The sequence below is a fragment of the Anabrus simplex genome, chromosome 1, assembly GCF_040414725.1.
Source record: "Anabrus simplex isolate iqAnaSimp1 chromosome 1, ASM4041472v1, whole genome shotgun sequence".
Lineage (NCBI taxonomy): Eukaryota > Metazoa > Arthropoda > Insecta > Orthoptera > Tettigoniidae > Anabrus > Anabrus simplex.
In genome coordinates, this window is record NC_090265.1 from 1688911554 (window position 1) to 1688938692 (window position 27139).

Sequence of the window (27139 nt, forward strand, 5' to 3'; positions counted from 1 at the left end):
AAACAAATTGTACACGTCTAAACATCAGACCTAGTTTGCTTGCCATGGTGGTACACCGACCCATATTAATCAGCGTGTCTGCTTAGAAAAAATATAAAACCTACGAAAAATCCGTTGACTGTTCTTAAAACACATTTTTTTTACTTATTTCTGCCAAATGCCCCGTACTTTTGATTGATGACATCATACTGATAAATTCCTACTGAAGCACGCAATCGAAGAATGAGGGTATTTAAAAAAAGGGGAGGGGGGACAGTCACGAAGAGCGTGACTATAAAATAGTCCGTAGGCCCCGTAAACTTAATAACGCCTCTGAGGTCGGAAGAGAAGATCAAGAGAGGTGAGATAGGAAAGAAAAAGCGAGCAATACCAGACTCAGCTAAGGCACATGTGGTCGTTCCTCTATGAATGGGGGCGATATAATACATCGATTGGACTCCGTGTCTTACGAGGCGACTAAAAGGGGCCCCAGGGTTCTGAATTTGAAAACGTAGGTTGGCTATCACGGGGCCTTTAGCTGAGCCCTGACATTGCTTCCACTTTGTTAGGTCAGTCTCCTCGCTTTCATTTTTCCTACCCGACCTCCCTTGGTCAACTCTTGTTCTTTTCCGACCTCGACTTTATTAGGTTTGAGTCCTAGGGAATATTTCATTTTCACGACCTTTCATTTCTTTGAGCGATTCCTTCATTCTTCGAATGATCGGACCTCTTTCCTCTTCTCTCTGATCAGTGTGAAGAGAGGATGATTGGCATGTTGTACTTCCTCTTAAACAATAACCACCACCACACCACCAACTTATGGTCACCAACTCACGTTAACCAAGTTGACGCCCCTACAGCTTAAACTCACGTTGACCAAGCTAACGCCCCTGCAGCTTAAACAATTCCCAATTCAAGTGTTCCGGGTTCAAATACCACTGACTTCGAATGAAACGTTACCACACTGCAGGGATGGGAACGGTATTTATTTTTAGCTGTTTTTGTAAATCTCGTGCAGTACTCCAAGAGCCGTTCAATACACCTCCTATGTATACAAGCGTACATCTAACAGCACAGAAAGTACAACGAACAGAATTCACAGAAGGCTGACATAAAACGGACCATACGAAGGTACAGTAGAACCTCATTAATCCGGACCCCATTAGTCCGGACTTCGCTTAATCCGGACACTTGTTTAATAATAATAATAATAATAATAATAATAATAATAATAATAATAATAATAATAATAATAATAATACAGAAATGAAATTACAGAGAGCCCCGAGACGGATGAATATGATCAGGATGAATCAGGTGATATTATTCACTCTAAACCAAAACATAGTGAAATTAAAGGCCATCTAAACATTGTCATTAAATACGTTGAAGATAACAACGATGAAAACATCTGCATTTTACGAAAATTTGAGGCATCTGCGTGAGTTAATTATTAAAGAAATGAACATCAAAAGGAAGATAACACAAGACCAGCAATTTCTTCAAACCAGTAAAAGCGTCAAGTATGGGCAGTGAAGGTGTGCCTACGTCTTCTTAAATTTAAAATGCTGTACTGTACACGTTCTTATTACTGAAAAGCGTGTTTAAAAGTGTATCTTGGCTCATTTCATAAGCTATTTTGTTTAACGCGGACTTTCACTAATTCGGACAACCTAAAGCCTCAATTATTCCGGAATAGCTGAAGTACCCGTACTTCGCTACGGGATTCTCAGAAAGACTGACATTGTGGTTTTCCTAACTGAAGTCAACATAGGTAATTACAAAAACGTCAGTAGGAAAGTAGCGATTAAAAACAATCATATAAAATACTCGATCAAATGAAAAACCGCACATTTTCTCACTTTTAACGAACAGTACTACAGCGCCGATCTAACAGTCCAAAGTTCCAGAGTTGAAATGACCAGCCCACAGAAAGCCGTGAACACTTCTCTGCCATTATTCCGTTAAATATGCACACTGCTCATTCCAATCAGGGCCTCGGAGTAGGGATTGAATAGCTCGAATGCTATGATGAACCCGTGTGTTACGTACGAGAAGTATCAGAAAATTTATGTACCAGAGGAATGGCATGCTACAGAGTAAGTTATCTACGGTAACTTCCCAGCTACTTTCTGCCAATATTCAGGCAGGCTGTTACACTTGGTACGACCGGGCGAGTTGGCCGTGTAGTTAGGGGCGCGCAGCTGTGAGCTTGCATCCAGGAGACAGTGGAATCGAACCCCACTGTCGGCAGCCCCGAGGATGGTATTCCGTAGTTTCCCCATTTTCACACCAGGCAGATGCTGGTGCTGTACCTTAATTAAGGCCAAGGCCGCTTCCTTCACACTCCTAGCCCTTTCGTAATCCCATCGTCGCCATAAGACCTATGTGTGTCGGTGCGACGTAAGGCAAATTTAAAAAAAATACTCAGTACGCAGCAGTAAACTTATCTATCGGAGATGAGTGGCAACAGAAGACACAAAGCACATCACAACAGACAATGGTCAATGCAATGTTATTGTTGATCAATTTTATGAGCTTTCGACTCTGTGATATTAGGGCGTCTTATGAAATTATTTATAGCGTAGACTGTAGTTCCTTATTCTCCGACTTTACATACCGATTTTCATTAAATCCTGTTTACCCATTTTCTCGTGACTCGGCGCTGATATGGACTTGTGTCTGTTAGGTCATCAGCCCAGAGGCTGGTTGAATCCTCAAATAGCACCACCAAAGGTTATGCGGTTATAAGGAAACCCCCAAAACCAATGGCAGCACCAAAATGAGGCATACTAGGAAAGATGAGGAGTGAGGTAGCTTGCCATTGCTTTCCTCACTGGGTCAGAAAGTACTATTGCAGCACGACTGACCCTATGAGCAGCACCTTTCATAACACTCAGATGCACTAGTCGTGCTCTGAATGTCATTACTCAGCACTACCCATACCCCAGCAACTTCCATATTGTCACAGTCATGGATGAGACTGGGACTTCGGTGGAAGCTACACTTTACTCTGGCCTGTCTCAAGAGATGGATGCAAAAGTACTGTATCCATCAAGAAATGACAGCAGGCAGGATATGGACTTAGTAATAAAAATTCAAATTCATGAACATCTCTGTGATCATAGCCGGTACGGTAACTATGTATAAGACACAAATGATCGGAAATGTAATACTATATAACTTTAGCTATGTAGTATTTATCGATACGACCACTAATAACATACATATTTGAGAATTAAATTTTAGGCTTTCCCCTGAACTACCATTTCACTCAGCGTGAATAAAATTATTTTTAGCCTAGATTATAGCGACATTCCCCGCATTTGCATACCGATTTTCATTAAGATAGGGCCACTAATAACATAAATATTTGAGACTTAAATGTTAGGCCTTCGTCTAAACTATCATTTCACTCAGCGAGAATAAAATTATTTATAACCTAGATTGTAGCGACTTATTCCCCGACTCTGCATACCGATTTTCATTAACTTCTCTTCAGACGTTTTCCCGTGATGCGTGTACATACATACATACATACAGACAGACAGAAATTACGAAAAATTAAAAAGTGCATTTCCTTGTTACTGTCGACACGACTGATACAGAAATACGATCTTTTTTCAAATTCTGAGCAATGTACAGATATAACTCTTATTATATATATTAATGAGGTTCTACTGTAGTAGACATGTCATTCCCTTCTTCAAAAATCAGATGTTAATGCCTTCCGCAACTGTCATATCCTCCGAGATATGAACAAACATCTATCTATACACCATGATTGACTAATGCCGTGTGGCCTCCGTACAGACCTGGTGCAGATCTTTCTAACTGACGCCCATAGGCGACCAGCGCGTCTGGGTGTGAGAGGATGATAATGGGGCAGGACGGCGAAACCTGGTGTCGACACGTAGCCTAATCCTGTCGAATAACACCAAGGGGTCAGCTCAAGGCTTAACGTCGCAATCCGACGGACGAATCGCCAACAGCGTCATATGCCCTCACTCAGTAAGTACACTACGGAGAGTTTTGAAATTGAATCCAGACTTTTTGGCACGTAATCTAGGATTAGAAACTGCATACCACCACCTCTCCTACCTGCCGGCCAACAATCTGATGGTGATTTTTTCTCCACAAACGGCACTCGATCTGGCTAACCAAGGTCTCAGACTTGACGCCTTAACTACCAGCGGGCTAACATACCATGAAACACCGGAATACTACGAACAAGTAACGAACAGCGTAAACGGCACTGGATCGACGAGTATTCACTTCAAAATGACGAGTAACTCTTGAACATGTAGCTCAGCAGTTTATTGCCGGCGACCACCTGTCGTAAACAAAGTTTGAACCCACTCCCACAGCCCCAACGAAGCTCGTGTCTGACCCACCACAAGTTCCATCCAGACGCGTGTATGACCCAGGCCGCGGGCTTTCAGGGGAGACAACATTCCTTGGCTGGCCGGGAACTGACAGACCAGCCTCTACTTCATCCGCTCCTTCTCTTGCACGCAATCTTCGCACCTTCATAGTTCACGGCTATGCAATACAATGCAAAAAAATAAATTTCGTGCAAATTAATGTTCACTCCACATACCTTCCTATCACATTCTGAAGTAAATAAATATAACCATTACCCAATGTTTAAAAAAACCGAACTAACGAGTGTAAAGACTAAGAAACATTAGTCATGGACTCGGATGAAAGCAAGACGAAATTCAATAATAAAACTTTCGGTTTTCGGAGACGTCAACATACCGGAATTTTGTCCCGCAAGAGTTATTTTACGTGCCAGTAAATCTACCGACACGAGACTGGCCTATTTCAGCGCATTCACATACCATCGATCTGAACCGGGATCGAACCCGACAACTTGAGCTCAGAAGGTCAGCGCTTCTATCGTCTAAGCCACTCCTCACGACTGAGGAAACTCAACAATAGATAGTTTTCTTCGCTGATACTTAACTGTCACTTTGATACGATAACGAGTTCGTGAAAAAAAAAAATACGGAACATCATTCGTATAGACCCGGTTCTGGATATACTACACAGTTCAAAAAAATAAGGGGAACATGTATTTGAACGTATGCCATGCTCCACAAAACAATACCTCACACCCAGGTATATTACCAACTAAACCTTTATTATTTACCCTTTAAGTATACAAAAGAATATCGAAGTATTCGCGTTCATTTTCAGAACACAAACGGAAATGTCCAAACAGGGGCGAAAACTAAGCGATACAGACCTCCAGGGTGGATTTTTATCATAGCTGGAGAGCTTCAGTATGGTGTATGTCTTCCACGAGCATTTATCACAGCCTGGCAACTACGTGGCATGCTCCGTATAAGTCGACGGAGGTCACTTTGCGGTATCAGGTCCCATTCTTGAGAGCCTGTTCGAGGTCTTGGAGAGTCTGTGGTGGAACTGAAGCCCATGAACACTTCTGTCAAGCCTATCCCAACCATGCTCGATGGGATCAAGGTCAGGACTCACTGCTGGCCATTCAATCTCTTGAATGTCCAGTTTTCGCAAGACAGCTGTGGTGACGAGCGCTACATGAGCCCTGGCATTGTCGTGCATACGTACAAATGCAGGGCCAACACCGTATGCAGAAAACAACACATGCTGTAGCAGTATCTGCTCGATGTAACCCGCAGCGGTATGATTACCACGGACGACGACAAGATCCGTACGGCCATAAATACTGATGCCACCCCACTCCATCACAGAACCTTGTCCGAATCGGCCGCCTTCCTGGACATTTGGCATGTACTGCTCACCACGGCGTCTCCATACACGTTGACGTCCATCACGCTGTCAGAGAAAATCTGGACTCGTCTGTGAACAACACAGGTCTCCCTCCATTGGCGAAGTTGCTAGTTGACGTGGGTACGGGCAAACAGAAGGCGAACTGCGCGATGTTGCTGCGTTAAACGGGGCACTCGAACAGGACGTCTGGGTAGTAAGGACACTTCTCTTAACCTGTTCCTTATTCTCTGGACAGACATCGTGACTCCAGTGACCCTCCTGAGGTCTTGTTGCAGTTCTCTGGCAGTTGCTGAACGACGCCGCAAAGCACAGATGGTCAGATATCGGTCATCCTGTAGGGTCGTCATGCGTCTATGACCTTGTCCAACCCTCCTTGTTAACTGACCTGTCTCACTGTAGCGATTCCGCAGGCGTTGAATTACTGACGGAGAGACATCGAAATCCACAGCAACACGACGAAAAGTCCATCCTTCCTGGATCAAAGTGACGGCGCTTGCGACTTAAACTTCGTTAAGATGTCTCAAGGGATGTGCTGGTTCACGAACAACGTGCTCAAATAACCGCAGTAGTCTGTGTACCGCACAACGACCCACGGACGCACCGCTATTCCCTTTGTTTTGAGGGGTCACCTGACAGTTTAATGCATGGCTACGCCTATAAATGGCGTTAACTTCGATTTGACATACCCTGAGTAGCTAAGGTCTCAAGGTATGCTGTACGACCATTGGAACCCCATCTACCAAATTAACCTTCACATACCAGACGTTAAAAAACATGTTCCCCTAATTTTTGAACTATACGTATTTAATAGTTGGATTAATCTTAGAATCTTCTCCGCAATTCAAACCTAAATAACTTTCACTAGTAGTGCTAAATGCACTGAGTACTTAACTGACAGAATTCGGCTAGTGTCCTCTTGATGTTACATTCTGCTCTGATCATGTATTATTCTAGGAATTTACAAATAGGCTATAAAGATTTGAACATCTCAGTAAGTTCCGGCAAATCGAAGATTATACAGACACGAAATAGCACGCACTGAATGTCAATATGGGAATACAAAACTGGAATAGGTAGATCATTTCAAGTATTTAGGATGTGTATTCTCCCAAGGATGGTAGTATATTAAGTGAGATTGAATCAAGGTACAGCAAAGCTAATGCAGCGAGCTCACAGTTGCGATCAACAGTATTCTATAAGAAAGAAGTAATTTCCCTTCGAATAGTTGGATATCGTGCATGGAATAGCTCCCACTATGGGCCAGTGGCAGAGTGTCGTCTCCGGAATCCCAAGATCGTAGGTTCATACCCGCCAGAGTTAAGGTGGATTTTAAAAAGTCCATTCAGCACTCGAAGCGTCATGTAAAAGACATTAAGTGCTTAAACGACAATATTCAAACTCAGCTATAGAGGTCTGTTTCTCCAACGTCTGGTAGAGTGAAACGGAACGTCGAAATCGATGTGCGGGCAGCCTAAACATGGCGTCAAATCAAAAAAAAGCCTGCAAACGGCAGCTGAGGCCACACGGGTCTTAATACTGCTATTATTATTATTATTATTATTATTATTATTATTATTATTATTATTATTATTAATGGAATATGGCCGTTATTGTGCAGGATATTTCTTGGCCTGATTTGAAGCCAGTTAACAGAAATTAACGGAAAAATACTTTAAAAACAAACTTCGTTATTTCAATTTAGGTCGAAAAGATTCTAAGTGTCCATACTCACATATGAAATATACTCGCCAGGAAGAACTAGCCAACTGCATACAATAAAGATCAGTAATTACAGTTAGTAGCTCAGTAAGGAAAATTCCTCCACGAAGAACTGTGTCTTCTGGGTTGGTCACAAGCAACAGCCAGTAATGAGGTGATGTGTCTAATTCCATATAGCAAAGTGCAGCTACTGCTCTGTGACCTTTAAGAAAACGACTACTCCATATATTCACCTGCGTGACGGCCCAGTATGATTGAAACACTTCACAGCCCCAGCAATCCCTGCGACAGCTATTAGCGTATTCGGTATGAGTAGAAAGTTGAGTGAAAGTCAATCTTTAAACGAGCAAGGCGAATGGTACAACAAATCTGTCAAAATAGCCATTACTTCAGTATGTTAACAGAATCATGGTAGGTTGCTAAATTAGGAGAAAGAAATGCGTTCTATCCCGCTAATTACAAGTATAAAGCAAAAACATGGTCCAGGGAATTCTCATATAGGGTTACGAGTTATTTCATTACAATGGAAGCAACAATCACGCAAATTCCAATCTTAAACAAAAAGGATGGATATCTACAAGATGTAAACCAGACACGGCCCATTCTATTGAGTTGCTGCAGTATTTTCTTCTCCATTTAAACGGATAACACTACGGGCCAACAAGCAACTTCTGGTCACCGATATTGGAAACTTAAGAATATACGACCTGAACAGATTTTCGTAGTATCTTCGGTGTTTTGCAGCGACAGGGGCCGCAAACGAAACGTTCAAACAGCCTTAGGGAAAAGAAGAAAACCGGGACGCATTATCGTATAAAAGCACGGAGGAAGGTGGACCAGTAAATTGTATTTTAAAGTTCTCTGTTAAGATTACAAAGTAAAGCCATCTCCTTACAGGAGATAAAGGCCCTTGGAAGAGTGAAAGGTACTAATTAGGATAGAGCGGTTCACCCAATGGCCGACCACCTTTAATCCGAGGATTTAATCTGGAACTCATCTTCGATGTATGCTGAGAGACCCTCAGGGCCACGCGAACCTCCAGAAGTGGAAAACTCGTTTTTTTTAATCTTTCGACTTCCTGACAGGGAATCGGACCCATGTCTTTACGGATGAACCGAGACCGTCTTTACCGCCTCGGCTACGCTATCTCTCTATAAAGATTACAGAAATTTAAAACACGCTGATAAATTATGGCACCAATAATAATCGTAATTATAACGCTATCAATTAATCACGGTCCTTTTATATACAAGAAGGCAAGCTCTGACGATGTTCAAATGCGACAATTCCTTTCCGTTTAATTTTCAACACGTTAAAGAACTTACGGGCAATTCTAACCATTTTTCCAGATATGAGTAGGTACGAAATGCACATTTACCTTTGGAATGGTGTAGGCCTACCTGGATTAAACTGAAATAAAGAAAACTTTTGTGAACGATTTTATGTCAATGTCACCGTTTTCACGCGGTTTTGACGATAATTACATAGGAGAAAACACCATTTTCCCACCATACTTACGGACTTCAAAATCCCTTAACTTCCAACAAAACAATCAATACTCCTGAAGCTTTCTATTCCCAGTTCAACAATGCTCTCAACAGTCTACACACACATATTTACCTTCACAGAAATTCGCAGATCATTTCAAACAGAAAAAATATAAACATTCGATCTTCTGACCACCTAAAAAGTGTAAAAAATATAATAAGCACTTTTTTTACACAAGTATTAGCTATTATAAACTGGAAACTATCACATCGAACGTTTTTAAGAAATTATATTACATATTAGACTGTCTTTTAATATGCACATAAATATGGTCATTTTTAAACAGCTAATGCTACTTTGGACCTTCTTTGCCAACAGGGATATTAAAAGTGCAAGCCAGAATTGATCTACTTGAATTCCGTTATAAAAGTAAGCATTCTTGAACCAGCGACCGACCGGCAGCGAGACCAAGCGAAACTAATGCACGACCCACGCAAGGGCAATTAAGGCGTCACCGTTTCTTGTAGCGCGACAACTTGTCTCATAGAGCAATGCACCGAGTCCAGTTAATTCGCCTTTAAGACATACGCATACCAACGGAGGGTCATTTAAAAGTTCTAAAATGACACGTTTCTGCCATGACCTCTGACTTTCAGCATTTAGGGGTCACATGAATTACATTTTAGCAGCCATTTGATGGTATCGCGACAGATTACGTTACTACATACTAAGCCAGTGAAGCAGATACTTCCAGAGAATATGGAAGTCACACACTCAACAGCCATGCTTTCAATACTCTTCTCAGCGCTAATAGGATTCTGGGAGAAGTACATTGCAAGGGGTCAGTAACAAGTACTCTAAACACGGCAGCAGTAAGGACCATATCCACATCGACTTGAAGATCATCACTCAGGAGACTACAACACTTCAAATTAAGAAAATCATCGACGACAATCCAACTCCCCGCGAAAAAAAAACAACGGCCAAATTTGTCATGTTAAAACTAGTATTACACTGCCAAAGAACTTTGATACAAGTAACCTGGATTAAACAAACTTGACAATCTTTGATTTTAAAAAAAGCTTTGTAATCCTTTTCATTTCTAAGTACTACACATACTCTAATATGTGACATATTCATACCTTGTCTACCTCTACCTTTCTTACCAACTACTCTTACTTCGAAAACGAAAGGAACACGTACTGGGAGTCTTATGATGTGCCCTACCATTTTATTTCTTCTTCTAGTCAAATTCTGCCAAATCGTTCTACTATCACCAATTCGATTCAATATCTCTTCATAAGTGATTCCATCTTCCCATCTCACCATAAAAATTCTGTAACACCACATTTCAAAAGCTTCTATTCTCCTATTTCTAAGCTAGTTATAATCCATATTCCATTTCCATATAATACCACGCTCCAGATAAAAGAGTTCTAAAACATCTTTCTAATTCCTGTAAGTGTTCGAAATGAGCAAATTTCTGTTCTTTGAAAGGCCTTCCTTACTTTTGTTAGTTTGCTTTTTGTGTCCTCCTTACTTCTGCCATCATTAGTTATTCTACTACACAAGTAACAATTGAATGTTCACGGCCGCATTGTAATTGAAATCAACTTTCTACATATTAGGTCGTGTTACGCACAATTAGGTGTTGAAGAGATGTTAAGTACAGAACAAAAATGGCCAACCGGACAGAAGTGGGATCCGAACCCACAACCTCGATCAACTTCGTTCGACTGCAGTCCATTACTTTTGTTTTGGATGTATTTATTTTCATCCTGTGTTCCTTCTGCAAGACTGTGCCCATAGGACTAAGGAATTTCACCAGATTTTCTGCAGACTCGAATAAAATAAAATAACGCTGGAGTAGACAAGAACGAGTGCTGACCAACGGAGGACAGACAAGAAATTACTAGAATCTATTGATAAAATAGACAAGATGAATGAGGTGATTTGTAATTGCTTTCCACGAAGTGCTAATATGCAGCACGACAGGCCCAATGAATAACAAATACTTCCATAACCTCCAAACGCACTAGGCATACTCTTAATATCATGACTCAACACCACCACAAATCTTACGAGTTTTGAATTCCTCTACTTGGATGGTGATTCCCTTCCTAAATTCCTCTTTGATTTCCCTTACCGCCTGTTATATACAACCAATGAAAAGGAGAGGGGACAAACTGAAGTCTTGCCTCACACCTTTCTGGTTTGCTGCTTCTTTTTCGTAGCCCTCGAGATTGATTTATGAAAAGATTGTAGATCATCCTTCTTTCTCGGATTTTATGTAACTTTAAAAGAGAAATAGCAATATAATATTACAGTGCATATCTAAAGTAATTCTTCGCCATCTTCAGTGAACTTTTCCGAGCCGCTCAGTTAATTTTCAGCAATTCACTATACACTATCGTCGATTTTACGGTAAAATGATATAATTCCCATTAACTTTAGAATAAATTAATAGATCATTCGCCCAAATTTCATTGACATCTGCCTGCTCAAACCCACACAGTTCCCTTGTAGCAGAGTGCGGTGCCACCCTCTATAACAGAGCAACTGGCGCAGGGGCTCCTTTGTATGAAAGTCTATAAACTAAGGACTGGCGCAACTTTCAGATCGAGGTTAAAGGTGCGGCGAGCCGACGCGGACTTTCTCTGTCTCCCATTTCAATTGAACGGGAAGAGAGCCAAATACAAGGCCAATGTCACGAAATTGTCTAATACATTTTCTTCATTCACGAATACTTTGTCAGCGTCTAATCTTCAGAGAAATTCCTAGTCGTTTCAACGGATAAATAACGTAAATATCAGTTCCTAATAACAGTAAGTGAATTAAATCCTCGAAGGATGAGGATAAAAGGAAAATGCCATGAACAGAAGCGGGAATGGAACAGTGTTAAGTCTTACAAATCTAATATCGTTGGAGTGGACAAGAACGAGTGCTGACCAACAGAGGACAGATAGGAAATTACAAGAGCCTAGCAAAATAAATGGAGCACTGCTAACATCAGCTGGGGGCTGTAGCCGTCTGGCACGCCAAGCGAGTTGTGGGAGTCCTAGAAACGGCCAGTTGCTGTACTCACCGAAAGGCACCTCACTTCGCTTTCTTTGATATAAAAATATTTAATAATAATAATAATGTTATTGGCTTTACGCCCCACTACCTACATTTTTACGGTTTTCGGAGACGCCGAGGTGCCGGAATTTAGTCCCGCAGGAGTTGTCCTACGTGCCAATAAATCTACCGACACGAGGCTGACGTGTTTGAGGTTCGATCTTGGTTCAGTCCGGTGGTGTTTGAAGGTGTTCAAATACGTCCAGCCTGAAAGATTCATGGACACCTTTCGGATCTTGGCAGGAGATAAGAATATGTTGGCGAACACTCTAAGGGAAAGTCCGTAAGTCCCGCGATCATCTGATAAACAGGCATGTTTCATCATCACATCAGAGCGACTAGTTACTGCCCCAAGCGGAGACACGTCAGCCAGCAGGAGGATCTTTCCAGTGCGCTATCAGTTCCTTTTCTTGTCGGTATACACCTACAACCACACTGTGATAACATGAACAATAGTAATCATCACCGTACTTTCATTTATGTAGAGATAAGTAACTAAACTGGGGCGAATAGGCTACCAAAACTATGACCGACAGAAAATGTAATTAAACCCCCATCTCGAGACGTCCAAAAGATAGCGGCGGTAACCATTATCTTAAAGGAAAGCACAAGTAGATAACCATCCCATCTAGCCTCTTTTGCCAATTTTCTTAGGACCAGCACTCGATGTAGCGCTCGTCTAGTGACCATGACCATTAATGCGTCAAGTCTACACGGCTTGACGCCGTGGTTAGACGGGGAGAATAACGTTGGAAGAAGAAAAAAGTTCAAAAACAGAATAATGGCTTGTTGGGTAGGATAGGTGGTAGTAGGCCTATGTATAAATTTATAATCAGTATATTACGTGCCAAAAGCCTAAATTCAATTGCAAACCTCTCCGCAGTGTTCATATGTTGTAAATGAAATGAGAGAGTGTGGAACGCGCAGGTCACCCATGAACGTCAACTAGAAAGCCGCACATGTTCTCGAACACTCCCGACACTACAAGGCCATACGGTGGGGTCGGAAGAAAATAAGAGCTGACCAAGGAAGGTCGGGTAGAAGGGACGAAAGTGAGAAGACTGCACAAATAAGCGAAAACAATGCTGGGCTCAGGAAGGGGCCCCGTGATCGCCAACCCACGTTCCCAGGCTAAGAGCCCCTTCTCCTTTTAGTCGCCACTTATGACAGCCAGGAGATACCGCAAAAGTATTCTATCGCCCCAACCCACGGCAGGAAGGTAGCGCAGACGTGCAGCACTACGTCTTTTCGATCTTCGCAGTATGAAATATGAATTCGTTGGAAACACTCCGAAAAGATGAAGCAAAAGTTCCACGAACACCTACGGCCAGTTAATGACTAACTGCCCCTAGCGGGAGACAGTGACGGTAGTCAGAATCAGGATCTTCATATTTCTTCGTCAATTCCTTGTGGTGAGAATGCAAAGAGACGTTTACTACAGACTAACTGTGGCTGATAATCACGGTCCGTTCATTTATGCAGACATGACTATTATACTGGAATGGACATAAAAACCTAGATCGAACGGAAACTACACCCACATCTCGTAAAGCTTAAAAAAACGGAATGGGCTTCTAGAAAATGAAACTCAGCATTGAAGAAGGGAAGCAGTATCTGATCCAGTAATCATTAAACGGAGAGTCTCACAGGGCAGTATTATTGGACCCTGTATGTTTTCTTATATACATACAATGAAATAAATCAGAAATAAGACTTTCTGCGGATGATGTTGCACTGTATAGAGTAGGCCTAATGCATAAGTTGCAGGATTATGAACGATTGCAGAAAGACCTCGACAATGTGAGATCGACAGCAGGTAATAGTACGATGGTAAACGGGATAATAATAATAATAATAATAATAATAATAATAATAATAATAATAATGGCGTGTAACGTCCGAAGGGGCCTGATGCAAGTCTTTCGAGTTGACACCGTATACGAGACCTGCCCGTCAATGAGGATGGGCCCTACCTATGATGAATTCTAATGCTGAATATCGCACACACACACAGACACACATACACACACAGCCCCCGAGGCACTGGAATTAACCAATGAAGGTTAAAATCCCAGACCCTGCCGGGAATCGAATTCTGGACCCTCTGGACCAAAGACCAGCACGCTAACAATTTCGCCATGGAGCCGGACGGTAAACGGGGTGAAAATCAGGTTATTTAAAGGGAGGGCATTTAAATCTCTGGTAAGACCACATTAGTTATTTATTTATCGTATGGCTTTTAGTGCTGGGAGAATCCGAAGACATGTTCGGCTCCCCTGGTGCAGCCCTTGCAAGGTAGACCCTCCACAGAGGGTGAGCGGCATCTGTCGTGTATGGAAATTGCGTGTTTTTGCAGTGAAGGATAGTGCGTGTGTTGTGTCAGTTGCAGGAATGTTGGGGACAGAACACACACCTTGTCCCCGAGCCAGGGGAAATAACCATAGTAGTCTAAGGTTAAAATCTTCGACCCAGCCGGGAATCAAACCAGGGGCCCTCTGAACTCTAATTACGCTGACAATTCGGCCATGGAGTCAGACGGTAAGATCGAAATAAGTATGATTCTAATGTGCTGAATTACGCAATTCGAAAATTCAAAGAAAAGCAGCCCGATTTTTCTAGGTGATTTCCGACAAAAAAGTAGTGTTAAGAAAATGTTGCAAACTTTAGGCTTGAAAGACTTCGGAGAAGGAGAAGAGCTGCTCGACTAAGCGGTATGTTCCGATCTGTCGGTGGAGAGAGAGCGCGGAAGAGACATTAGTAGACTAATAAGTTTGAGTGGTGTTTTTAAAAGTAGGAAAGATCACGATATGAAGAACAAGTTGGAGTTCAAGAGGACAGATATTCATTTATAGGAATAGGAGTTTGGTACTGGAATAATTTACCAAGGGAGATGTTCGGTAAATTTCAAACTTCTTTGAAATACGAGTAACTTAAGAAAATACTTGGTAAACAACTGATAGGGAATCTGGCACCCTAAATACAGACCAGTAGTGACTGACTGGAATGGCGGTGGTCATTATTTCAAAGGATTACCACTCTAATCACATGAGATCCGATCCTTGTTTTGCTATCTCATAAAAGGTGAAGGGATGTGGAAGAAGCAGAACTAGGCTCACAAAAGGTGAAGGGATGTGGAAGGGGCAGAACTAGGAAGGAAACAGCCGTGGTCTTCATAAAGGCCCAGCCGCGTGATTTGCCTGTTGTGAAAATGGGAAAACACGGAGAACCATTTTCAGAGTGGCCGATGGTTAGGTTCGAATCCAAGCTTAGCGCTATGCGGCTCATACCGCGCAGCCACCTCGTTCGGTGCAAAAGGAGGTCTCGTAAGCATAATATTGTCCGAAACGAAAATAAAAGCTCAACACAGGAGGCTGGATAAGATTGATGGAACTGCCGTATCTAACACAAGTGGAAGCAATGGCATATTTAGCAATGGTCACCCTGGTTGCCAACCTATCATCATCGTTATCAGGTTATCACCATCATCTTCCAAGGGCATCTGGGGAATAATCCCTTTTAATCTCTTCTTACGGGAGGCAGGCCATACCGTGGATGATTCAGAGAGGAGAGAATTCGTATATCTTGGATTCCCGGGCTGAGTGGCTCAGACGGTTGAGGCGCTGGCCTTCTGCCCCAACATGGCAGGTTCGATGCTGGCTCAGTCCGGTAGTAATTGAAGGTGCTGAAATATGTCAGCCTCGTGCCGGTAGATTTAATGGCACGTAAAAGAACTCCCACGGGACAAAATTCCGACGCCTCGGCGTCTCCGAAAACCGTCAAAAAGTAGTTAGTGGGACTTCAAGCCAATAACATTATTATTATTATATTATTATTATTATTATTATTATTATTATTATTACATCTTGGATTAACTTGTCACCGAATTCGTCATATTTCAGACATACGACACACAGTGTTATCTCCAGCAATCTAACGGCCTTGCGCGAAGTTCAAATACAAAACAACGCGACTGGAATATGGTGTTCCATCTCACTTTACGCTTACCGTTAAACGCGGAGGTATGCGCGTTCTTTACTGTAATTATCCAAATTACACCGGAACACTCACTCACTCTGGGTTATTTCCACGAGAAGAGGAGAACTGGTTCATAATAATGAAATTCAACAGCGCTCACGAGTTTCCAAGAATTATTTATAAAGCAAATGTTGCACAATATGAACATCATCTTGAAACTTCCGAGTGCAACTAATACACATGCGACCTACTGGTATCCAGAGAGCTAAACAACTATGTAACCAACGAAGAAATTGCATACTTCGGGAAATGTGGATACGAGCGAGGGATCATCCCTCTCTTCTCTTTGCGAGGTGAGTATACATGCCATGACTAATGATTTTTCCACAATCTTTATCAGCTCAATTGCAGTGGAGGCTTGGTGAGGCTTGTGTTAAGAAGACAACGGCTGAAAAGCAAAACAAACAGTAAAAGAATGGCAGGTGTGGCGGTCGCAGTACGGAAAGAGAAAGAAAAAAAAAATAGCCAGCTACAATATTCCGCTTATAACACCCGACCATAGACATTTCACTGTGTTGTAAGCGAAAGGGAAATTGTGTACACAAAAATATTATAAACAGATGACGACTACTGTTTCATGGGACAAAACAAATTTCACGTGCTCCTTCCTCTTGAAGCCGGCCGCATTTCTAGAAATAACCATTAATGAATATCGTGAGTAAACTCAAACATGAGATGTATGGCAGTGGAGTTAGGGGCTCTCAAAACCGAGCCATTATCTTGATCTTAGGTTCATTTTTGATTCAGAAACGGCATTTGCGTTAAGCCACCATCAGCTGAAGACATGTAAGTTCCAGCTATGACACCAATGGTAATAACAGTAATCACACTTAAAATATGGTATCACCAAAATGAGTACAAGCCGGGCTGAGAGGTTCAGACGGTTGAGGCGCTGCCCTTTTCACCTTAACTTGGCAGGTTCGATCTTGGCTCAGTCCGGTGGTATTTGAAGGTAGTCAAATACGTCAGCCTCGTGTCGGTAGTTACACTGGCGTAAAAGAACTCCCACGGGACTAAATTCCGGCTCCTCGGCGTCTCCAAAAACAGTTTAAAAAAGTAGTTTGTGGGACGTAAAGTAAATAGCATTGTTAGTATTAAATGAGTACAAGATAATTACTATATTATACGACTGTCTGACTCATTGAGTGAATCGTCAGCGTTGAGGCCTTCGGTTCAGAGTGTCCCGGGTTCGATTCCCGACCGAGTCGGGGATTTTAATCTGTTTGATTAAATAGTCTAGCTCACGGACTGGGTGTTTGTTTCAACACTTTCCTCTTCATATTCAGACAACAGACTACTTGAAATGGCTTATGGCTTTTAGTGCCGGGAGTGTCCGAGGACACGTTCGGCTCGCCAGGTGCAGGTTTTTTATTTGACTCCCGTGGGCGACCTGCGCGTCGTGATGAGGATGAAATGATGATGATAACAATACATACACCCAGCTCCCGTGCCAGTGGAATTAACCAATTATGATTAAAATTCCTGACCCTGCCGGGAATCGAATCCGGGACCTCTGTGACCAAAGGCCAGCACGCTAACCATTTAGCCATGAAGCCGGATGACATACTACTTTACCAACCACCACAGAAACAAACAATAATGATTACATCCTTCCACATAGGGTTGGCGTAGGAAGGCCATTCGGAAAGGCGACCCAACAGGTGTTGGACAAGCGGTAGAAGAAGAAGAAGATGATGAAGATACTATATTATACGACTAGTCCGTCGTCGATCCTGTATTTCCAAACGTACGAATAAAAATTGCATGTTCCCATATGTATACAGGTGAAAATGCGCATATTATAAAAAACGAATGTGCTGTAAACAGTTCAAACACTGGAATCTCCTTAGATTTACGAGAATAATATGGAGATCTTGGTGAATTTGTCAATGCCGATTCTGAAAACAATACGTGCGTCAAAGAGAAGCCGATGGAGGGCAAATTCCCTTAAAAGAAAGACTCCAGGCATTTCAATAGTAATTTATATGGTTCCTGGACCTGTCTGTCCCTCTTTTACGTCTAGCTAGGAACATTCGCGGAGTGCCAGTCGGGTATTTATCTCATCATTTGTAAACAGGCATAAATCAACAACGAGATGGCAGTAAAGCAAGTTTGAGCTGTCCATACTGATTCGTTCGATAAAGATAAACAATTCAGAGGTAATCCGTGAGTGCAGCAGCATACTGCTGCGGCAGCGCATAACGCACTACTCCAAAGTATCTGTTTACCTTTGTGAGAGTATGCTGAGATCTGTAATTAGTGAATCCTCTTCATCACGTGAAGTACATGAGGAGGAAAGCGAAATAGCAAACACTATAACTAGTACAAATGCCTTCGGAGGAAACTACTGATTTGGAGTATATGTATGAATCTTTAAATGATAATATAGCTAAAGACTACATTCCTTCCGATTATGTCAAGAAAGTAATTAAAACTGAAAAAGGATGGTCATTGAAAACAATCATACATCACTTCAGGAGGGTCACGGACAGCAGCTATCTCTCTTTTTTTCCTAGGGCTAGGATTGGGAAAGTAGCGGTCATGGTGTTAATGTACAGCCCCAGTATTTGGCAAACCACTGAAAACCATCTTCAGAGCTGCCGACGATTGGATTCGAACCCACTCTCTCCCGAACGCAACCTCACAGTTTCGCGACCCTCACAGCATGGCCAACTCGCTGGGTATTAAAAACCACGGATCCACAGAAAACCATATTCAGGGCTGCCGACGGTGGGATTCGAACCTACCGTCCTCCAAATGCAAGCTCACAGCTACGCGTCCCTAACCGCACGGCCATCTCTCTCGGCAGAGCAGGTATCTATCCCGTTATCAGAGATATTACGAACAAGGAACAAAACGTGAGAAACTCGAAGTTATATCGCAGTACGTGTGTTTTCAAGAGGCAAGGGCTAATCTAACAGCCGTGCATGATATTGATATATAGTAGCGGGAACGCACGAAAGCTACAGCGCTTGGATTGAATAAATTTCAAAGCTGGATCGACCCGAGTTTGGAATTTCAAGGCAGTTAACAAGATGCTCAATTGCAAGAAGAGATTGAGAATCTGTTCTTACATTCGGTATTGAATTCTTTGACTATTTATCAGCTGAAATTCCGAATACAATCTCAATTAAACCATGACATTCACAGAGAGCGCATACTACCTAGCATCGATGAAAGAGAAACAATTGTTGGAGTCTGGAATATCACATTCGTATAATAATAATCATTACTATAATAATAATAATAATAATAATAATAATAATAATAATTATTATTATTATTATTATTATTATTTTACATCACAGTAACTAACTTACCTTTTTACTGTTTTCAGAGACATCGAGGAGCCGGAATTTTGTCCCGCAGGAGTTCTTTAACGTGCCAGTAAATCTACCGACACGAAGCCGACGTATTTGAGCACCATCAAATACCACTGGACTGAACCAGGATCGAACTAGCCAATTTGGGGCGAGAAGGCCAGCGCCTCAACCGTCTGAGCCACTCTGCCCGGTTCACATTCGCATCCAATTCAGCCCAATGTACCCATGGAAGGTAAACTTCTCTTTTCACTTGGGTTGCCTTACGTGAACCACGTGGCGCATTTGGTCACCTTATGCAACAAAACATGATCCGATCTCCTAACATGTACAACTTATTCAAAATCAGAAAAAATGGACAAGAGTATTCTTAAGAAGTGGTGGAATATCTCTCCCTCTCCCCCAATGTTGGAAAAAAACGTTGTCTGGGTTTAGATTCATTTCCATTCCATCGGTTCGTAATTCCGGATGAACACACACAGTTAACAACCACAGTTAACTTCTTCCGTCAATGGAAGAAGTTTGCCAAACGGTTTTGAGCGAGTTTTGACCTACAGAGTCGCATTAAAAACTAGTGAGTGTCTGTGTAACATGGGAATACCTATTCTTGTTGCAAAATAATATTATGCAGGCAAGATTACGAGCGAAGCTAGATAACCCTCATCACGGGTTGTACAGTCAAAGCAAATCCAATCAGTCCTAGGCATGTGAGAACGTGGTTTGATGGTTGCCCGCATGCCGTCAGTCTCTTGCAGAGAATCTCAGCTCAACTACGTGTTGATATATGAAGACTGAAATGACACTTTCACTGTATAAATTCATTTTCCTTGACAGACATAGGAGCTTTAACAGTAGATTATCTCAGAACAACTTGACAGAGGATGGTTGCCGAGTTGTACTTTCTCTTAAAACAATAATCACCACCATCACCACCTCAGAATAACTTTCCTTATTTACCCTAACAGCTAAGAGTAAGGTAAGATTCTCCACAAAAACAAACAGTTTATTTCTTTTCGCATATTACGGTGTAAATGTATCTTTCATTTTCGTGTATTTTTGCATGCATGTTTTACTACCTGATCGTACACAGAAATCGAGGGTCAAATTTATCAGTAAAAGCTGAGCGAGCTCTTCTGTTTTCTACCTCGCTATCCTCACATTCCGTCAATAATATTCGGGATTAACTCCTTATTCTAACTGGATACCAATTAATTTCCAGAACCACGTAAACATTAGTAATACGGCCATTCAGCCATGCACTGACGACCAACTTATCCTTAAATACAATACAGTCTTCGAAACAGAGGCAACTTTCTGTAATTCTACTTCACACTCGGAAACAGGGAAACTAGACGGATGCTGGATCAAAACACAGACACGTGAATGAAACAGATTGTGCCGGCCGGAAGGTGAAAGTCTTGGCCGTTGCTATGCGAGCAATCGCTCCGCCCATCAATTATAGAAGAGAACCGGTGTCTCACTGGGCTCGGTGTAATCACTGGGTGGTCTCGTAACCAGTGGCGTGTTCGTCAAACTTGAGATACGGGAGCCAAATTTGCTAATACATCTCGCAGATTCGAAATAGTGCTTGAGATAGCACCGGGATGGCATTGTCCTAGGCACTACGCACGGACGACTAAATCCATGAACATCAACAGTGTAACTATTGTTATCAAACAGGAATGTTAATATTTTTTCTAAAAACATACGTCAAGATGGCACTTCCAATGAAAGGATACAGGCTAAGTTAGAATTGAAGGAATGGATGTAACTTAAGAGTATGAACCGGTTTCGGTGGTGTGGTCATGTGAGGCAAATGGAAGGGATTTGTTATCTAAGACAATAATAAATTCGGCAAGAGAGCAAGATGACGAAGGTTAGACTTATGTCTTTTACGATTTCAACATGATAATGATAATAATAACAGATTGATGTGTGGCCTCCGGAGAGACTTCCTGCAGGTCTTTCTGGGCATCTGGATGTGGTGGTCATGGTGATGATACACGGAGAGGGTGAAACCCGGTGCCGGCACATAGCCTACCCCTGTCAAATAACACTAAGGGTTTCCTCAAGGCTTAATGTCCTCATCCGAAGGACAAATCACCATCGACAGCGTCATATGGCCTCACTCCATACGAACAGCGCGGAGAGGTTTTGGAATTGAATCCAGGCACGCGATCTAGTTAGAGCTATTAGAATTTGTAGCCTATACCACCACCTCTCCTACCCCGCCGGCCAACATTCTGATGGAGATTTTTTCTTTTTCTACAACGGAACTCGAACGACCAAACCACGGTGTCAAGACCATACATATTTGATGTCTTAAGGATCATGCACACCAGGTAGGCGTTTTAATTTAGGCTACTTGCGTATCAATTTCGACGTTGCATTTTTTACTCTGCCAGAGGGCCGAGAAACGGATCGGGTGACCTATCTGTGTACTAAAATAAATTTTCTCGGGTAAACACCAAATCTGTCCCCAGAGGTACTTTACAGGCTAAACTACGACAATAGAGTGCGTATGGACTCTTCTTCACCTTTCAGAAATCCGACTAACTCTGACGGATTTGAATCCCCACAATCTTGTGATCCGGACACCAGCATTCTTATCGCTAATCCACAGAGGGACTAATTTCAAGAAACGACAGATAGACCAGAAGAAGCCGCAATGCTAGCTGCAAATAAAAGGGCTATGAAGTTCATTCACAGAGCATTGCAGACAATACGCACAGAGACGCACGGTAGCCTATGTAATAAAGATGGATGTGTACTGAAATATTTGTGCATTCAACGAAATTTTGCGAACGTATTTTAACCAAATACGCATATGCAACTCGGGAGTTACCATTCATGCAAATTTGCTTTCAACGTGTTGGTGAAGTCACGCCGTAGCACACGAACACCTTTCTACTTGAATTAGGAGTGTCTGAGTTCTTTTAACATCTTCAAATAAAAACGTACCAGTAATTTAAATACTGTTCAAAACATTCAAAGGGTTCCCGAATTCCGATCGCCTTAGCTCTCTCCCTAAACAAAGGTTGAGCGAATTACCTGTGAAACGTGAAGAGGTCTTGGGCGTAGCAACCAGTCAGCGACAAGAGTTCGTGGTTAAACTAGCCGGTGCAGACCGAGTGTCTAATAAGATAGTATTTATTTGCACAAATAAGCTAACCATACCACTACAGTTCGCAGCGCGCACGTTTTGCAGATAAGTTAATTCGCTTACCCAATAGGAATGAATAAAATCACAATATGTTTTCTCGTGCGTATCCTGCCGATGCATTTTACAAATTGTGATAAACTGATTACCGCTGTAATACGAACAGATGCAGAGGTTTAGTGGTAGATAATGAAAAATACAACAATTCCAACGTCTTAAACAATACTGTAGTAACAAGTGTAGGCCTATATACTCGCAATGTTAGCAAACATTTCCACCATACAAAAAAAAAAAAAAATCGTCTATTCGAGCTAGAATTTTCTTTTTATACCGGTACTGGTCTTACATGACACTGACAGAGTCTAAGACAGGTGCAATGAAAATGGTGGAACAGGGCAGGTCTAGGACTGGGACTAATTGGTCTTAGTTGAAGATCAACCCCAGCATCTGCCTGTATGGAAATTGGGAACCTTGGGAAACTATCTTCAGGGCTACCGTCAGTGACGTAGGAACCCACTATCGCCCGAATGCAAGCTATAAGCTACATGGGAACCGCGCAGTCAACTCGCTCGGTGGACTAAAAGGTATTGGTCATCAAAAGTGTCAACATCTACGGTTGAAATCAATCCGATCACATTTGACTAACGTAGCCTTATTACAAGTACGGCTATAATCACGTATTATCTGCGCACTTTTTAGCGATAGATTTACACCCTAGTGCTGAATCGGTCGACTTCGGTTATCTTCGAGATTCGTATTGGCAACCTTTGAAACACAAACTAAGAATCGCTTATCATCGCTGTGCGACATCTGGCGTACACTTTAAGTACTCATACTGTTGTTTACACAGCAAAGCCAAACTATAGAATTCATGCTAGGAACACGTTTCGCATCGGGAAATGTTATATAGTATAATTTATTGTGTGTGTGACACAGTTGTTGGCTTAAGATAATAAGGTTTAGAAAATTCATATCGATCGATCATATTATCGATTCAATTCAGATTTCATTTCCATTCAGTTGGCAGTACTACCGGAACCGACAGTGCTCCCTTCTTACTCCTCACCCGAGTACAAATATCTATCACTAAAAAGTGCGCGTACTATATGTGTGTATGTTGGGTATTTAACCCGAAGGTTGATTTGATCCTCCACAGCTCTGCCAACAGCTGCTATAGATAGTCTAGGCGTCACTGAAGAGGCATACCAAGGAAATGAGAAGTGAGGTAGTTTCCCGTCGCTTTCCTCGCCGAGCCAGAAGTTGCTATTACATATCAGCCTGCCAAGCCCACTGAAATGCATGCACCAACCGACTCTATGAGCGATATTTTCACATCATTCACAACAGGGACTGACTGCATAAGCCATGGTATTACTACCATCACTCATACCTCAGTCACTTTCATATTGTCAAAGCCAGGGATGAGACTGAGACAGGTCAATGAAAGTAACAAATTTATTCTACCCCATACCAGAAGAGGTGGTGGCGGTGATTTTTTTTAAAGAGGAAGTACAACTAGGCAACCATCATCTGTATAACACTAATCAGGGACAAAAAATGGAAGGGATCCAACATTTCGAAAAATGAAGATATCGGCCAAAGAAAGACAAGGGTAATGAAGGGCGTGCAAATGAAAGACTCCCTAGGACTCGAGTGATCTAATACTGTCGGGGTCGGAAAAGAATAACAGTTGACCAAGGGAGGTCGAATATGATAGATGAAAGTGAGGAGCCTGGCACAAGTAAGTAGAAGCAATGCCAGGACTCAGCTGAGGGCCCCATGGTCGCCAATCCACACTCCCCAAGTTGAGAACCCCTAGGGCCAGATACCAGAAGACATAGCGCACTGTAAACTCTACATCTCGCCAGCAACGGCTATCGACTGAAAAGCAAGCAATATTGTAATTTTACGTGGCTCTTGATATTATAATCATAACCACGGGACTTCCTAGTTTTGCATGGGATCCAAACTTGTCATTTCATAATATCCCATATGCCCTGGCCATGATTTCAACCGCAGCCGCCTTGATCAGTAGCCTGTGACGACACCACCCGACTACACGCTCTACAAAACAAAAAGGTACAAACCCAGGACTTGCATCAGAATGGAAGAGCCAAACTGAGGATGGTCGCCATTTGCTCCGAGATTCAAACCTCAATCCCTCAAAGGATGCAGCTTCTCGGTCTGCAGGCAAATGTTGCTACAAGAAGTAAAACAAAACTTTCAGCTTCATCGATTCCTCGAAAAATAAGAATATCAGAAAAAGGAAAACGCTCAAATACGCGGAAATGAACTCTCTATCATGAAGGCTGGAAAGGAACAACCACAAATAGGAAAAAGCAACACCAGACCTTGCAGAGGCCCAGTAATTATTGTCATACGTGTCTCGCAAGTTGTGAGCATACGAGGGATGGCTACATTTAAAACATAGCGAGCTGTGTATCTGAGGAACACGGAACGCGATCAGAGTAACTTTGTAGAAAACTATCAACACAAAGGAAGGAGCCTATTCTATTATCCAACCACAACAATAGAGTCTGGACAAACTACACCTGTAGTGACTACATAACGGTTCTAAACAATCGACACAAAAACATGTTTCAATTTCAGAGAAGCTATGATAGTTTTTTCAGTTTAATGGTCAAATGTTATATATAATTATCAAAGGCTAACAAGGAAATATCTCCGCCCGAAAAAAAAAAAAAAATTACATTCCTCCGCAGGACGTGTTCTTAGGAACTAACATTTATCACAAAATATGTACGACAGTAGAATGGTGTATGAGCGATAACGGAGGATGGTTGCCTAGTTGTACTTCCTCTTAAAACAATAATCACCACCACCACTGAGCGATAACGACATTATTTAACTGTCAATCGTAGCAAGCAACAAACGAAGGCTATGTAAATAGTGCAAACTTGTGTCTTGGGAACTTACCTAACAGATGAAACTGTATCTGAAATCCAACAAATCCAATCAACCAACCAGCTTCCACCAAGTCAATTAGAACACAGTCACACGCAGTGCGGGCTTTCTGATCTCAATGTGTTCGGAATCCAACTTAGCTTGATATAAAATGAAGATTCTCACCGCGGAATCTTTCTATTCACAGAACACTCTCATACATCCTTATTAATGAGTTCATTCACTGCACTTGTCGAGAAATAGCAGTCCAGAAATAATTATTCCTTGACTAGAGGAAAGTAGAATCACTCGGAACAGCAAACACGTTGTTTTTCACTGTTTCACCACACGTATCAACCGCCATTCACGCTTGCACGTTGGCAACTGTCAACGTTCTCTCTCTTGCTCCCTGTGTTGAGTTGGACGCTAGCGCTACAAACGAAAGCCGCGTGAACCAAACCTGCACCTGACACAACTACCTGTCCGGTCGTAATTGATGGGAAAAAGAAAACACAACGAGGGGAGCATTTTTAATGATATATGATTAATTTACTTCCCAGCGAGAGGAAGAGTCATTACAGAAGACTTCAATAATAAATTCTAGCATCATTTAAGTTAAAATCGAGAAAGAAGAATAGAAGAAAGTAACTGATCCGTCAACTATCAGTTATAATATACAACTTAACTTTTCTTTTATAAAGGAAAATAATCCACTGCAGTAAGCCAATAGAAGCTCTATTGTAGTAACAATGAACAACAACCAGCAGACAAAATTAAGCAATCACACGAACCGTATCCATATTATGTCAGACTCCTGTCTGTAAGAAAAGATGCAGCGAAGAAAGTGTTGCGAATTGCTTTTCAGGATTGTGAGTTTATGGCAGTAGCACCGGTGTTCACCATTCCCACAACAGCATCATTAAACCTAGAACAGCGGACCGTCTTCCTGGAAGACGATGCGGTATTACGTGAAGTGCATAGATACAGTCTCTCAATTCACACGTAGTCCTGCTCCATGGCTAAATGGTTAGCGTGCTGGCCTTTGATCACGGGGGTCCCGGGTTCGATTCCCGGCAGGGATGGGAATTTTAACTTTAATTGGTTAATTTCGCTGGCACGGGGGCTGGGTGTATGTGTCGTCTTCATCATCATTTCATACTCATCACGACGCGCAGTTCGCCTACGGGCGTCAATTCGAAAGACCTGCACCTGGCGAGCCGAACTTGTCCTCGGACACTCCCGGCACTAAAAGCCATACGCCATTTCATTTCAATTCACACATAGATCGTCTAATAGCATATATTTCAAAATGTTGTATATCAGGGGCGATTTCTTCTTCGATTTTACGATCTTTTATACAAATGATGACTTGCAGGTGTTTATAAACTGAGGGCTGAGAAGTACCATGGGTACTAACGTTGTTGACGTTTCTGAAACTGAAAATATGTGTGACTGTACCGACAGTTATTGCCGGCTCCGCGGTGCAGAGGTAGCGTCGCTGCTTCTTAGCCGGACATCCCGGGTTCGATTCCCTGCAAGGTCAGAGAATTTCACCTGGATGTGAGGGCTAGTTCGAGGCCCACTTAACCTACGTGATTACAATTGAGGAGCTATCTGACGGTGAGAGAGCGGCCCTGTCTAG

General features: G+C 42.2%; 1 protein-coding gene across 3 annotated transcripts in view; it reads right to left on the bottom strand.

Annotated features, from left to right (window-relative positions):
* The window catches only part of LOC136858688 (uncharacterized), a 748600-nt gene that overhangs the window by 296235 nt on the left and 425226 nt on the right, over window positions 1-27139 (bottom strand). Inside the window, exon 1 of one of the 3 annotated variants that reach the window (XM_067138420.2) lies at window positions 25531-25764. The exons of the other annotated variants lie outside the window; for them this stretch is intronic. The gene's annotated coding sequence lies outside the window, so the exon portion shown is untranslated. Of the gene's footprint in view, window positions 1-25530; window positions 25765-27139 lie in introns of those variants that run through there. 3 annotated transcript variants of the gene reach the window in all.